Raw genomic sequence first — 16,284 nt, forward strand, 5'->3', positions numbered from 1 at the left:
TTTAAACTTCCGTTGCACCGGGTATCAATTCTAATTGATTTGAACACCGTTTTTCAACAATGGTATCAAAGCCAGGTTGCTCAGATCAAACGATTAAATTAATCGATTGTACAAAATTTTTAAGCCTCATTTTTGAAACAAAACAAATTTTTTTAAAATCAAAATTTTGACGGGCAAAACACGAGCAGCGATGTGATCGTTGCCCAGCGCTGCGCACGGCGCTGCCCAATGGGCAGCGACGGGCTGCCCAGCCCGAGCCCCGGTCGGGGCACGGGCTGCCCGGGATTGTCCCGGGCAGCCCGGAAAATTAAAATTTTAATTTTTTAAAAATTTTGAATTTTTGATATTCTAGTGTTTGATCCGATCGAAAATTGTTTTTGATTGGATCACGAGGCATCGGATCGAATTGTTCGAGTCCGAAATTTTTTAAAAATTGATTTTTGGATAAATTTGAATTTTTGGAAAATTTATAAATTTTATTAGTTAAATTGAATTTTATAAAATTAATTATTTTGGTACAATTGATGATAAGATATGATCTTATGGATAGATAAGATAAAATATGATTTTATCTTTTAAATTATGATGTCATTGCATGTTTATCCAATTATTTAATTATTGAATTAATTAATGGATAAAGGATGATCGATTGTCATGACCAATATTTTAGGTGTATGTTAGGTGATTTACATTTGTCTTATTGTTGTTGGTGTTTATTAATGGTCTTGGTTTGTAGCCCAATATGATTGTCATATGTAATAAAAGTGGGCCTAGTTTATGGCCCGTTTCCACCCCTAAAAATGTATCACATATTTGTCATCGAAATTTATTGTAAATTAATTAGACGTAGTGGGAGACAAAGATTTGAAGAAATGGTGGGCCCAGCAGACAATGAAGACCAAAGAAATGTAAATTGGAAGCACAATGTAATAGGATTGCATTGCATACTTGCATAACACCTAGGATTGGACTTAGACTCGTGATTGGCAATCACGGGTCGAATAGTTAATGGGATCGATCATCCTTTAATAATATATTATATTATTGATGTATGCATGTTTAGACAAAATTGTATGAATCCCGCAAGCATACATATATTTGCATGATGAGACAAATTTTCAAAAATAAAATCCCTCATTTTAAATATGATTTAAAATTGATATCAAGATAAAAAAAATGGAATTTTAAATATTGTTTAAATATTCCTACCTTCCATCAACGATCAATGTATGTGATGTTACCCGCGGATACGGTCCGGCTCATATTATTGGAGGGGCCCGTTCGTCGGAAAGCTGTACATTGGATCGACACATGTTGTAAGTTGGGTGGAACTCCCATGGGATTGGCTCATATTATTGGGGATCCACATGGCAACCGTCCATCACAACTTAATATTGATGGGTCATCTTGACATGTCACAATAAACGGCGTCATATTATTGGGCAATTATTGGACATGAGGTAAAAACATGGAGGTTTCTTTGGAAGCAATTGGGCTCTACCTTTTGAAAATTATGGTTGGCTGATATTATTCGGGACTATAGTTTGTCAATTGGACTACATGTTCCCACTAAAGAAAATGTTTCTCGTTTTCACTAGAGGGTGGTTAAATCGTCAAAATAGTGGGAGTGTGATTCATAAAATAAAATTCGCCATATTTTATGTCTTAGTAAATTAATTAAACAAATCACTAATTATTGTCTGTTTCCTTTTCAGTATTTCATTACTATGAATTCGCGTAATCCACTACTCTCAATTCTCGATCAAAACAAGTTGATTGGCGCTAACTATACGGAATGGTTCCGTAAGTTAAAAATCATTCTAAATTCGGAGAAGGCTTTCTACGTCTTAGAGAAGCGTCCTCCGAAGGAAGCCCCGGCTAACACTAGTCCGGAAGAGTTGAAAAAGCTTGACGATTGGTGGGACCATGATGTCAAGGCAAAGTGTTATATGCTAGCATCAATGTCTGATGAACTCCAGAGGCGATTTGAGGATGCGGTGAATGCTGCTGACATTCAAAGCGCACTCAAGGAACTTTTTGAAGCTCAGTCAAGGGCCGAGAAATTTGCGACTGTCAAAGAGCTCATGACATGCCGCATGCGAGATGGGACTTCGGTCCGTGAGCATGGGGTACACATGATTGGGCTCATTGAAAAGTTGGTAAAACTCGAACTGACATTAGAGCATGAACTCAATGTGGACTTGTTGCTTCTTTCACTTCCTTCGTCGTTTGACGGCTTTGTGATGAACTTCAATATGAACAAGATAGAGGCCACCCTTGAAGAGATGGTCAATATGCTTGTGACTTATGAAGCCATACTAAAGAAGGATAAACCGGTACTCTTGGTTGGCTCCTCTTCTAACTCTAAGAAAGGACCAAGTGGAAAGGGTAAGAAACGTTCTGCCCCGCCCAAGAAGATTGTACCAAATAAGAAGGGAAAGGCTAAGGCTTCAATTGGAATAAAAGATGAAAACGTTTGCAATTACGGCAAGAAACCCGGTCATTGGAAATGTAACTGCAAGGAATACCTCGAACAGTTGCGAACTGCAAAGGGTATGTTTTACATTGAAATAAATGTTTCGCTTAATACTTCTTCTTGGGTATTGGATACCAGATGTGGATCTCACATTTGCAATGATTTGCAGGTGATGACAAAAAGTCATAAGCTAAGGATGGGTGAGACCCAGCTAACGCTCGGGAATGGTTCTAGAGTCAAAGCCAAAGCTATAGGAGACATTTATTTAGTTTTGCAAAAAAAATTTAAGTTATTTTTTAGAGATGTTTTATATGTTCCGGATTTGGTCAAAAACATTATTTCTATTTCTATGCTTGTTAGAGATGGTTTTTCTTGCAATTTTGTAAATAGGATTTGCAATATTTTTACAAGAATGAATGTTTGATTGGAAATGGACAACTTGAAAATGATCTATATAGCTTAAAATTAAAAGACGTTCCAATTAATTATGTTGATAAACCGGTAACAACAATTAAAAGGAAGGACGATAGTCAAAACCCGGCAAACCTTTGGCATGCTAGGCTAGGTCATATTTCCTCAAGGAGGATGAACAAGCTAGTGGGAGAGGGCATGTTTGATATGTCTGATATTAACTCTCTACCTACTTGTGAGTCCTGCCTAAATGGAAAAATGACTAAATCTCCTTTCAACGGGAAACCTGAGCATAGTCAAAATCTGTTGGATTTGATCCATACAGATGTTCGCGGTCCATTTAGGATTGGTACTAAATGTGGCAACACCTACTTCATTATCTTTACTGATGATCATTCTAGGTATGGGTATTTATATTTAATGAAATATATGTCTGAAGCATTTGAAAAGTTCAAAGAATTCAAGGCTGAAGTAGAAAACAAATTAGGTAAAAGTATTAAGGCACTTCGATCGGATCGAGGTGGAGAATACTTAAGTACCGAGTTTTTGGACTATCTAAAAGAGAATGGGATTCTCTCTCAGTGGACTCCTCCTATGACACCTCAGCTTAATGGTGTTTCGGAGCGTCGCAATCGAACTTTGTTGGACATGGTTCGATCCATGATGAGCTTCACTGAGCTCCCACGTTCGTTTTGGGGCTATGCGCTTGAAACGGCGCTATTGTTGTTAAAAAACGTCCACACTAAATCAGTAAATAAAACACCATACGAGTTATGAAATGGCAAAGCTCCTAAGTATTCGTACTTGCGGATTTGGGGATGTCCTGCTTACGTGAAGCAGACAGTGGGAGATAAGTTGGATAGTCGATCCTCCTTATGTTATTTTGTGGGGTATCCGAAGAATTCAATTGGATATTATTTCTATCATCCTAATGGAACAAAAGTGTTTGTTTCAAGGAATGCCACCTTCTTGGAGAAGGATTTCTTATTGTTGTTTTGATAAAGACCTTGAATATACTATAGTGTATGTATGATGTGGTAGCGCATGGGGATGGCTATCATGAAACACATCTTATAGTCACTGTATATTCTAAATTGTTCCTAGTCAATTGAGCCGTCCGCAAATAAGGATAAGGATCGCTCGAGATTGAGACTAGCATTTGCGATGCCGAGTACCATATTTCATTGGTATGGAACATAGAGATGTTCAAAACATGCAAATGGATATTCATATGATGAATGATCGAACTACCCTATTCGGACTTTCGAAGTGGTTATCACTTATCGAGTGGATAAAGTCCGCGGTTTTGGTTGTACACCATTAGTCCTTATTACTTGAAACATCATTGAGACTCTATATGCTAGTACTGTACTTTGACTCGTTTACCGACTCTATTGGGGTCATCAGGTGTCGAGATTGGGTACAATTACGACACATATAGGAGTCGATGCTTTGTTGTCAAGGATTCACCACATACTTGCGAGTGTGGATATCCTATGCGATCTGAGGAGATATTAGTGTGACGAATCTCTGGCCAGAGTACATGATGTGTTTTAGGTTAATGGGTTTTCCTAGTAACACATGCAATGTCACTATTTGATCTCCAAGATGTTATGCATAGTTATCGAATCTCGAACGACTTTCGATATACCAATGGTTGTTGATTCGATCGGGATATATGGTTGAAGGGATCGTACTGTACGCTAACCAAAATCTACTGGTTCTTGCTGGCACTATCAGTAATACCTAGAAAATCATGGGGCGATGTTGCTAGATGCTCTTACCATGATTCGATGGGTAAGTCGGAAATTGTTGTTCCGAGTCACAAGGAGTTGTGAGCCCACGACTAGCTGTATTCCTGAACCATTGAGGGTTACACAAGTAATGGATTACTAAAATCCCGTAGAGATAGTTAAATTTAAAGAGTTAAATTTAATGAAAGAGAAGTTGGACTTCTTAACTAAAGGGAGTGAGATTTCCTAAAATGACATAGGGATGAGCATTTTTGGAAATCATTGAATTCAGATTCAGAAAAATTATCTTGACTCTAAAAGATGCAGAAATGGTTTCTGTGCACATTGGTGAAATTAGTTTATCAATCAGAGTCACGATGAATTTTATATTAATTTCTATAACAACGGGCTTGGCTTGTTGGGCTTAAGTTATGGATTATAGGCTTTAAGGAGTTAGAGTCCTGATACAATTATAACTAGAAATTATCTATAAATAGAGGTGTTGGGTTAGTAAATCAACTACATTGTGTCTTATAATTTTCGAACACTGCATAAATAATTCTAAGGGATTTTTCGAAAATTCCTTGCTCCTTTTGAAAAAATTCAGATTGTGATTTTTGTGAAAAATTACAATTCTGAATTAACAGATCATATCTGTTTATTCTCTACGCAAAACTTTTGATTGATTTCTGGTGCAGTCAATCAGAGGGTTTCTGTTTTCTGTTCGTGGACCTTATTCCGGTGATTGATCGTGACGCCATCAGTTCCTGGGATTTACAAGAAGTGCAGATTAAATTCTATTGGAGTCCATAATCTCGTTTCGAGATTTAAGGTAAAACATTAATTTTTTTACTTGTATGAATTTAATTGTAAAAGTTTTGATACCCAGATATGGAATCGTTTCATATTAATAAAAATAAATTTTTTTAAACTTTCGCTGCACCGGGTATCAATTCTAATTGATCTGAACACCGTTTTCCAACAGTGGTATCAAAGCCAGGTTGCTCAGATCAAACGATTAAATTAATCGATTGCACAAAATTTTTAAACCTCGTCTTTGAAACAAAACAAATTTTTTTAAAATCAAAATTTTGACGGGCAAAACACGGGCAGCGATGTGATCGCTGCACAGCGCAGCGCCCAGCGCTGCACAGGGCAGCGCCAATGGGCAGCGACGGGCTGCCTAGTCCGAGCCCCGGTCGGGGCACGGGCTGCCCGGGATTGTCCCGGGCAGCCCGGAAAATTAAAATTTTAATTTTTTAAAAATTTTGAATTTTTGAAATTCTAGTGTTTGATTCGATCGAAAATTGTTTTTGATTGGAACACGAGGCATCGGATCAAATTGTTCGAGTCCGAAATTTTTTAAAAATTGATTTTTGGATAAATTTGAATTTTTGGAAAATTTATAAATTTTATTCGTTAAATTGAATTTTATAAAATTAATTATTTTGGTACAATTGATGATAAGATATGATCTTATGGATGGATAAGATAAAATATGATTTTATATTTTAAATTATGATGCCATTGCATGTTTATCCAATTATTTAATTATTGAATTAATTAATGGATAAAGGATGATCGATTGTCATGACCAATATTTTAGGTGTATGTTAGGTGATTTACATTTGTCTTATTGTTGTTGGTGTTTATTAATGGTCTTGGTTTATAGCCCAATATGATTGTCATATGTAATAAAAGTGGGCCTGGTTTATGGCCCGTTCCCACCCCTAAAAATGTATCCCATATTTGTCATCGAAATTTATTGTAAATTTATTAGACGTAGTGGGAGACAAAGATTTGAAGAAATGGTGGGCTCAGCAGACAATGAAGACCGAAGAAATGTAAATTGGAAGCACAATGTAATAGGATTGCATTGCATACTTGCATAACACCTAGGATTGGACTTAGACTCGTGATTGGCAATCACGGGTCAAATAGTTAATGAGATCGATCATCCTTTAATAATATATGATATTATTGATGTATGCATGTTTAGACAAAATTGTATGAATCCCGCAAGCATACATATATTTGCATGATGAGACAAATTTTCAAAAATAAAATCCCTCATTTTAAATATGATTTAAAATTGATATCAAGATAAACAAAATGGAATTTTAAATATTGTTTAAATATTCCTACCTTCCATCAACGATCAATGTATGTGATGTTACCAGCGGATACGGTCCGGCTCATATTATTGGGGGGGCCCGTTCGTCGGAAAGCTATACATTGGATCGACACATGTTGTAAGTTGGGTGGAACTCCCATGGGATTGGCTCATATTATTGGGGATCCACATGGCGACTGTCCATCAAAACTTAATATTGATGGGTCATCTTGACATGTCACAATAAACGGCGTCATATTATTAGGCCCTTATTGGACATGAGGTAAAAACATGGAGGTTTCTTTGGAAGCAATTGGGCTCTACCTTTTGAAAATTATGGTTGGCTGATATTATTCGGGACTATAGTTTGTCAATTGGACTCCATGTTCCCACTAAAGAAAATGTTTCTCGTTTTCACTAGAGGTGGTGAAATCGTCAAAATAGTGGGAGTGTGATTCATAAAATAAAATTCGCCATATTTTATGTCTTAGTAAATTAATTAAACAAATCACTGATTATTGTCTATTTCCTTTTCAGTATTTCATTACTATGAATTCGCGTAATCCACTACTCTCAATTCTCGATCAAAACAAGTTGATTGGCGCTAACTATACGGAATGGTTCCGTAAGTTAAAAATCATTCTAAATTCGGAGAAGGCTTTCTACGTCTTAGAGAAGCGTCCTCCGAAGGAAGCCCCGGCTAACACTAGTCCGGAAGTGTTGAAAAAGCTTGACGATTGGTGGGACCATGATGTCAAGGCAAAGAGTTATATGCTAGCATCAATGTCTGATGAACTCCAGAGACGATTTGAGGATGCGGTGAATGCTGCTGACATTCACAGCGCACTCAAGGAACTTTTTGGAGCTCAGTCAAGGGCCGAGAAATTTGCGACTGTCAAAGAGCTCATGACATGCCGCATGCGAGATGGGACTTCGGTCCGTGAGCATGGGGTACACATGATTGGGCTCATTGAAAAGTTGGTAAAACTCGAACTGACATTAGATCATGAACTCAATTTGGACTTGTTGCTTCTTTCACTTCCTTCGTCGTTTGATGGCTTTGTGATGAACTTCAATATGAACAAGATAGAGGCCACCCTTGAAGAGATGGTCAATATGCTTGTGACTTATGAAGCCATACTAAAGAAGGATAAACCGATACTCTTGGTTGGCTCCTCTTCTAACTCTAAGAAAGGACCAAGTGGAAAGGGTAAGAAACGTTCTGCCCCGCCCAAGAAGATTGTACCAAATAAGAAGGGAAAGGCTAAGGCTTCAATTGGAATAAAAGATGAAAACGTTTGCCATTACTGCAAGAAACCCGGTCATTGGAAACGTAACTGCAAGGAATACCTCGAACAGTTGCGAACTGCAAAAGGTATGTTTTACATTGAAATAAATGTTTCGCTTAATACTTCTTCTTGGGTATTGGATACCGGATGTGGATCTCACATTTGCAATGATTTGCAGGTGATGACAAGAAGTCGTAAGCTAAGGATGGGTGAGACCCAGCTAAGGCTCGGGAATGGTTCTAGAGTCAAAGCCAAAGCTATAGGAGACATTTATTTAGTTTTGCAAAACAATTTTAAGTTATTTTTGAGAGATGTTTTATATGTTCCGGATTTGGTCAAAAACATTATATCTATTTCTATCCTTGATAGAGATGGTTTTTCTTGCAATTTTGTAAATAGGATTTGCAATATTTACAAGAATGAATGTTTGATTGGAAATGGACAACTTGAAAACGATCTATATAGCTTAAAATTAAAAGACGTTCCAATTAATTATGTTGATAAACCGGTAACAAATATTAAAAGGAAGGACGATAGTCAAAACCCGGCAAACCTTTGGCATGCTAGGCTAGGTCATATTTTCTCAAGGAGGATGAACAAGCTAGTGGGAGAGGGCATGTTTGATATGTCTGATATTAACTCTCTACCTACTTGTGAGTCCTGCCTAAAGGGAAAAATGACTAAATCTCCTTTCAAAGGGAAACCTGAACATAGTCAAAATCTGTTGGATTTGATCCATACAGATGTTTGCGGTCCATTTAGGATTGGTACTAAATGTGGCAACACCTACTTCATTACCTTTACTGATGATCATTCTAGGTATGGGTATTTATATTATATGAAATATATGTCTGAAGCATTTGAAAAGTTCAAAGAATTCAAGGCTGAAGTAGAAAAAAAACTAGGTAAAAGTATTAAGGCACTTCGATCGGATCGAGGTGAAAAATACTTAAGTACAGAGTTTTTAGACTATCTAAAAGAGAATGGGATTCTCTCTCAGTGGACTCCTCCTATGACACCTCAGCTTAATGGTGTTTCGGAGCGTCGCAATCGAACTTTGTTGGACATGGTTCGATCCATGATGAGCTTCACTGAGCTCCCACGTTCGTTTTGGGGCTATGCGCTTGAAACGGCGCTATTGTTGTTAAACAACGTCCACACTAAAGCAGTAAATAAAACACCATACGATTTATGAAATGGCAAAGCTCCTAAGTATTCGTACTTGAGGATTTAGGGATGTCCTGCTTACGTGAAGCAGACAGTGGGAGATAAGTTGGATAGTCGATCCTCCTTATGTTATTTTGTGGGGTATCCGAAGAATTCAATCAGATATTATTTCTATCATCCTAATGAAACAAAAGTGTTTGTTTCAAGGAATGCCACCTTCTTGGAGAAGGATTTCTTATTGTTGTTTTGATAAAGACCTTGAATATACTATAGTGTATGTATGATGTGGTAGCGCATGGGGATGGCTATCATGAAACACATCTTATAGTCACTGTATATTCTAAATTGTTCCTAGTCAATTGAGCCGTCCGCAAATAAGGATAAGGATCGCTCGAGATTGAGACTAGCATTTGCGATGCCGAGTACCACGTTTCATTGGTATGGAACATAGAGATGTTCAAAACATGCAAATGGATATTCATATGATGAATGATCGAACTACCCTATTCGGACTTTCCAAGTGGTTATCACTTATCGAGTGGATAAAGTCCGCGGTTTTGGTTGTACACCATTAGTCCTTATTACTTGAAACATCATTGAGACTCTATATGCTAGTACTGTACTTTGACTCGTTTACCGACTCTATTGGGGTCATCAGGTGTCGAGATTGGGTACAATTACGACACATATAGGAGTCGATGCTTTGTTGTCAAGAATTCACCACATACTTGCGAGTGTGGATATCCTATGCGATCTGAGGAGATATTAGTGTGACGAATCTCTGGCCAGAGTACATGATGTGTTTTAGGTTAATGGGTTTTCCTAGTAACACATGCAATGTCACTATTTGATCTCCAAGATGTTATGCATAGTTATCGAATCTCGAACGACTTTCGATATACCAATGGTTGTTGATTCGATCGGGATATATGGTTGAAGGGATCGTACTGTACGCTAACCAAAATCTACTGGTTCTTGCAGGCACTATCAGTAATACCTAGAAAATCATGGGGCGATGTTGCTAGACGCTCTTACCATGATTCGATGGGTAAGTCGGAAATTTTTGTTCCGAGTCACAAGGAGTTTTGAGCCCACGGCTAGCTGTATTCCTGAACCATTGAGGGTTAAACAAGTAATGGATTACTAAAACCCCGTAGAGATAGTTAAATTTAAAGAGTTAAATTTAATGAAAGAGAAGTTGGACTTCTTAACTAAAGGGAGTGAGATTTCCTAAAATGACATAGGGATGGGCATTTTTGGAAATCATTGAATTCAGATTCAGAAAAATTATCTTGACTCTAAAAGATGCAGAAATGGTTTCTGTGCACATTGGTGAAATTAGTTTATCAATCAGAGTCACGATGAATTTTATATTAATTTCTATAACAACGGGCTTGGCTTGTTGGGCTTAAGTTATGGATTGTAGGCTTTAAGGAGTTAGAGTCCTGATACAATTATAAATAGAAATTATCTATAAATAGAGGTGTTGGGTTCGAAAATCAACTACATTGTGTCTTATAATTTTCGAACACTGCATAAATAATTTTAAGGGATTTTTCGAAAATTCCTTGCTCCTTTTGAGAAAATTCAGATTGTGATTTTTGTGAAAAATTACAATTCTGAATTAACAGATCATATCTGTTTATTCTCTACGCAAAACTTCTGATTGATTTCTAGTGCAGTCAATCAGAGGGTTTCTGTTTTCTGTTCGTGGACCTTATTCCGATGATTGATCGTGACGCCATCAGTTCCCGGGATTTACAAGAAGAGCAGATTAAATTCTGTTGGAGTCCATAATCTCGTTTCGAGATTTAAGGTAAAACATTAATTGTGATTATTTGTTTTACTTGTATGAATTTAATCGTAAAAGTTTTGATACCCAGATAGAGGCCACCCTTGAAGAGATGGTCAATATGCTTGTGACTTATGAAGCCATACTAAAGAAGGATAAACCGGTACTCTTGGTTGGCTCCTCTTCTAACTCTAAGAAAGGACCAAGTGGAAAGGGTAAGAAACGTTCTGCCCCGCCCAAGAAGATTGTACCAAATAAGAAGGGAAAGGCTAAGGCTTCAATTGGAATAAAAGATGAAAACGTTTGCCATTACTGCAAGAAACCCGGTCATTGGAAATGTAACTGCAAGGAATACCTCGAACAGTTGCGAACTGCAAAGGGTATGTTTTACATTGAAATAAATGTTTCGCTTAATACTTCTTTTTGGGTATTGGATGCCGGATGTGGATCTCACATTTGCAATGATTTGCAGGTGATGACAAGAAGTCGTAAGCTAAGGATGGGTGAGACCCAGCTAAGGCTCGGGAATGGTTCTAGAGTCGAAGCCAAAGCTATAGGAGACATTTATTTAGTTTTGCAGAACAATTTTAAGTTATTTTTGAGAGATGTTTTATGTGTTTCGGATTTGGTCAAAAACATTATATCTATTTCTATGCTTGATAGAGATGGTTTTTCTTGCAATTTTGTAAATGAGATTTGCAATATTTACAAGAATGAATGTTTGATTGGAAATGGACAACTTGAAAATGATCTATATAGCTTAAAATTAAGAGACGTTCCAATTAATTATGTTGATAAACCGGTAACAACAATTAAAAGGAAGGACGATAGTCAAAACCCGGCAAACCTTTGGCATGCTAGGCTAGGTCATATTTCCTCAAGGAGGATGAACAAGCTAGTGGGAGAGGGCATGTTTGATATGTCTGATATTAACTCTCTACCTACTTGTGAGTCCTGCCTAAAGGGAAAAATGACTAAATCTCCTTTCAAAGGGAAACCTAAACATAGTCAAAATCTGTTGGATTTGATCCATACAGATGTTTGCGGTCCATTTAGGATTGGTACTAATTGTGGCAACACCTACTTCATTACCTTTACTGATGATCATTCTAGGTATGGGTATTTATATTTAATGAAATATAAGTCTGAAGCATTTGAAAAGTTCAAAGAATTCAAGGCTGAAGTAGAAAACAAATTAGGTAAAAGTATTAAGGCACTTCGATCGGATCGAGGTGGAGAATACTTAAGTACCGAGTTTTTGGACTATCTAAAAGAGAATGGGATTCTCTCTCAGTGGACTCCTCCTATGACACCTCAGCTTAATGGTGTTTCGGAGCGTCGCAATCGAACTTTGTTGGACATGGTTCGATCCATGATAAGCTTCACTGAGCTCCCACCTTCGTTTTCGGGCTATGCGCTTGAAACGGCGCTATTGTTGTTAAACAACATCCACTCTAAAGCAGTAAATAAAACACCATACGAATTATGAAATGGCAAAGCTCTTAAGTATTCGTACTTGAGGATTTGGGGATGTCCTACTTACGTGAAGCAGACAGTGGGAGATAAGTTGGATAGTCGATCCTCCTTATGTTATTTTGTGGGGTATCCAAAGAATTCAATCGGATATTATTTCTATCATCCTAATGAAACAAAAGTGTTTGTTTCAAGGAATGCCACCTTCTTGGAGAAGGAGTTCTTATTGGATAAGAAAGGCAAGATGATGGAACTCGAAGAAATTCGAGAAGAACCCGAGATACAAAATAGCGATCCTAGACCTCAAGAATCATTACAAGACATGCCTACTACTAGAAGATCCGAGAGGACTTCTAGGCCTCCTATTAGATATGGTCTTCTTCTTGAAGTGGATCAAATTGAACCCGACATTGGATGTGATCCAAGAAACTTCAAGGAAGAAATTTCTGATGCGGATTCAAATTTATGGCTTGAAACTATGCAATCGGAAATAGATTGATGCATTCTAACCAAGTTTGGTCTTTAGTAGATCCTCCCGATGGAATTGTTCCAATTGGGTGCAAATGGATCTACAAGAGAAAGCTTGGGCCTGATGGAAATGTATTGACCTACAAGGCACGATTGGTGGCAAAAGGTTATACTCAAAGACAAGGAGTTAACTATGATGAAACCTTTTCACCAGTCGCAATGTTCAAGTCCATAAGAATCCTTATTGCCATAGCAGCATGGTATGACTATGAGATATGACAAATGGATGTAATGACTGCATTTCTTATTGGAAACATTAAGGAAGAGATCTATATGATGCAGCCTGAGGGATACACATCCATGGAAAGCGAGCATAAGGTATGCAAGCTTCAGAGATCAATCTATGGTCTCAAACAAGCATCAAGAAGTTGGAACCAGAAATTTGATGAAACAATAAAGGATTTTGGTTTCATCAAAAACCCGAAAGAACCATGCGTGTACAAGAAAGTAGTTAAGGATGCGATAACATTCTTAGTACTTTATGTTGATGACATTCTACTCATGGGGAATGACGTAGGGATGTTGCAGTCAACAAAGATATGGTTATCAAGTAGATTCTCGATGAAGGATTTGGGTGAGGCCTTCTATATTCTTGGGATACAGATCTATAGAGATAGATCTAAGAGAATGATAGGACTTACTCAATCAACCTACATCGAAACCATATTGAAAAGGTTTTCAATGGATGGGTCCAAGAGAGGACATCTACCTATGTGTCATGGAGTTTCTTAAGTACTTGCGAAGGACTAAGAATTTGTTCATGGTTTAGGGAGGGAGAGAATTGAAGTTGGAAGGCTATACCGACTCTAGCTTCCAATGTGACGTGGATGACTCGAAATCAATCTCTGGATTTGTATTCGTACTCAATGGCGGTGCTGTCTCTTGGAAGATTTTCAAACAAGACACCACAGCGGATTCCACCACTGAGGCAGAATACATTGCAGCATCAGCTGCTGCTAAAGAGGCGGTTTGGATAAGAAAATTCATCCAAGAGTTGGGTGAAATTCCTGAAGCTGTTGGTCCAGTCCCGGTGTACTGTGACAACACGGGTGCCGTTGCTCAGGAAAAGGAGCCAAGGTCTCATCAGAAGTCCAAACACGTACTGAGGAAATACCACATCATCCGGGAGATTGTGAAAAGAGGAGACATCAGTGTCGAGAGAGTGGCCTCTACAGACAATATCGCTGATCCGCTTACTAAGCCCTTGCCAGGACCATTGTTTGACAAACATTGCGAAGCAATGGGATTACGTAGTATGACTAGTTGGCTTTAGGGCAAGTGGGAGATTGAAAGAGTGGGTGCCCGGTTAGCCAACTTGTGGATAAGGGATTTTATGACTCTATGTAAAACAATATTTTGTTTAATATAATTTACACTTTTATAATGGTATTGACTTTATCTTTCTTCATATTGTTATATTATGATATAATATTGTTGTTTTGATAAAGATCTTGAATATACTATAGTATATGTACGATGTGGTAGCACATGGGGATGGCTATCATGAAACACATCTTATAGTCACTGTATATTCTAAATTGTTCCTAGTCAATTGAGCCATCCGCAAATAAGGATAAGGATCGCTCGAGATTGAGACTAGCATTTGCGATGCCGAGTACCACGTTTCATTGGTATGGAACATAGAGATGTTCAAATCATGCAAATGGATATTCATATGATGAATGATCGAACTACCCTATTCGGACTTTCCAATTGGTTATCACTTATCGAATGGATAAAGTCCGCGGTTTTGGTTGTACACCATTAGTCCTTATTACTTGAAACATCATTGAGACTCTATATGCTAGTACTGTACTTTGACTCGTTTACCGACTCTATTGGGGTCATCAGGTGTCGAGATTGGGTACAGTTACGACACATATAGGAGTCGATGCTTTGTTGTCAAGGATTCACCACATACTTGCGAGTGTGGATATCCTATGCGATCTGAGGAGATATTAGTGTGACGAATCTCTGGCCAGAGTACATGATGTGTTTTAGGTTAATGGGTTTTTCTAGTAACACATGCGATGTCACTATTTGATCTCCAAGATGTTATGCATAGTTATTGAATCTCGAACGACTCTCGATATACCAATGGTTGTTGATTCGATCGGGATATATGGTTGAAGGGATCGTACTGTACGCTAACCAAAATCTACTGGTTCTTGCAGGCACTATCAGTAATACCTAGGGAATCATGGGGTGATGTTGCTAGACGCTCTTACCATGATTCGATGGGTAAGTCGAAAATTGTTGTTTCGAGTCACAAGGAGTTGTGAGCCCACGGCTAGCTGTATTCCTGAACCATTGAGGGTTACACAAGTAATGGATTACTAAAACCCCGTAGAGATAGTTAAATTTAAAGAGTTAAATTTAATGAAAGAGAAGTTGGACTTATTAACTAAAGGGAGTGAGACTTCCTAAAATGACATAGGGATGGGAATTTTTGGAAATCACTGAATTCGGATTCAGAAAAATTATCTTGACTCTAAAAGATGCAGAAATGGTTTTTGTGCACATTGGTGAAATCAGTTTATCAATCAGAGTCACGATGAATTTTATATTAATTTTTATAAAAACGGGCTTGGCTTGTTGGGCTTAAGTTATGGATTGTGGGCTTTAAGGAGTTAGAGTCCTGATACAATTATAACTAAAAATTATCTATAAATAGAGGTGTTGGGTTCGAAAATCAACTACATTGTGTCTTATAATTTTCGAACACTGCATAAATAGTTCTAAGGGATTTTTCGAAAATTCCTTGCTCCTTTTGAGAAAATTCGGATTGTGATTTTTGTGAAAAATTATAATTCTGAATTAACAGATCATATCTGTTTATTCTCTACGCAAAACTTCTGTTTGATTTCTAGTGCAGTCAATTAAAGGGTTTTTGTTTTCTGTTCGTGGACCTTATTCCAGTGATTGATCGTGACGCCATCAGTTCCCGGGATTTACAAGAAGAGAAGATTAAATTCTGTTGGAGTCCATAATCTCGTTTCGAGATTTAAGGTAAAACATTAATTGTGATTATTTGTTTTACTTGTATGAATTTAATCGTAAAAGTTTTGATACCCAGATATGGAATCGTTCCATATTAATAAAAATAATTTTTTTTAAACTTCCGCTGCACCGGGTATCAATTCTAATCGATCTGAACACCGTTTTCCAACAGATCGATGATTGTTGCACTTCTGGTTTAGAGTTTGAAACAGATAGGGAGACTATCAGAGTGTTTTCTATTCAAGCCGAACCGAAGTTGTTTGTTGCAATCAGAGAAGCACAGAAGTCTGAGCCGAGCATTC

Source organism: Henckelia pumila, chromosome 2, assembly GCF_033568475.1.
Source record: "Henckelia pumila isolate YLH828 chromosome 2, ASM3356847v2, whole genome shotgun sequence".
Lineage (NCBI taxonomy): Eukaryota > Viridiplantae > Streptophyta > Magnoliopsida > Lamiales > Gesneriaceae > Henckelia > Henckelia pumila.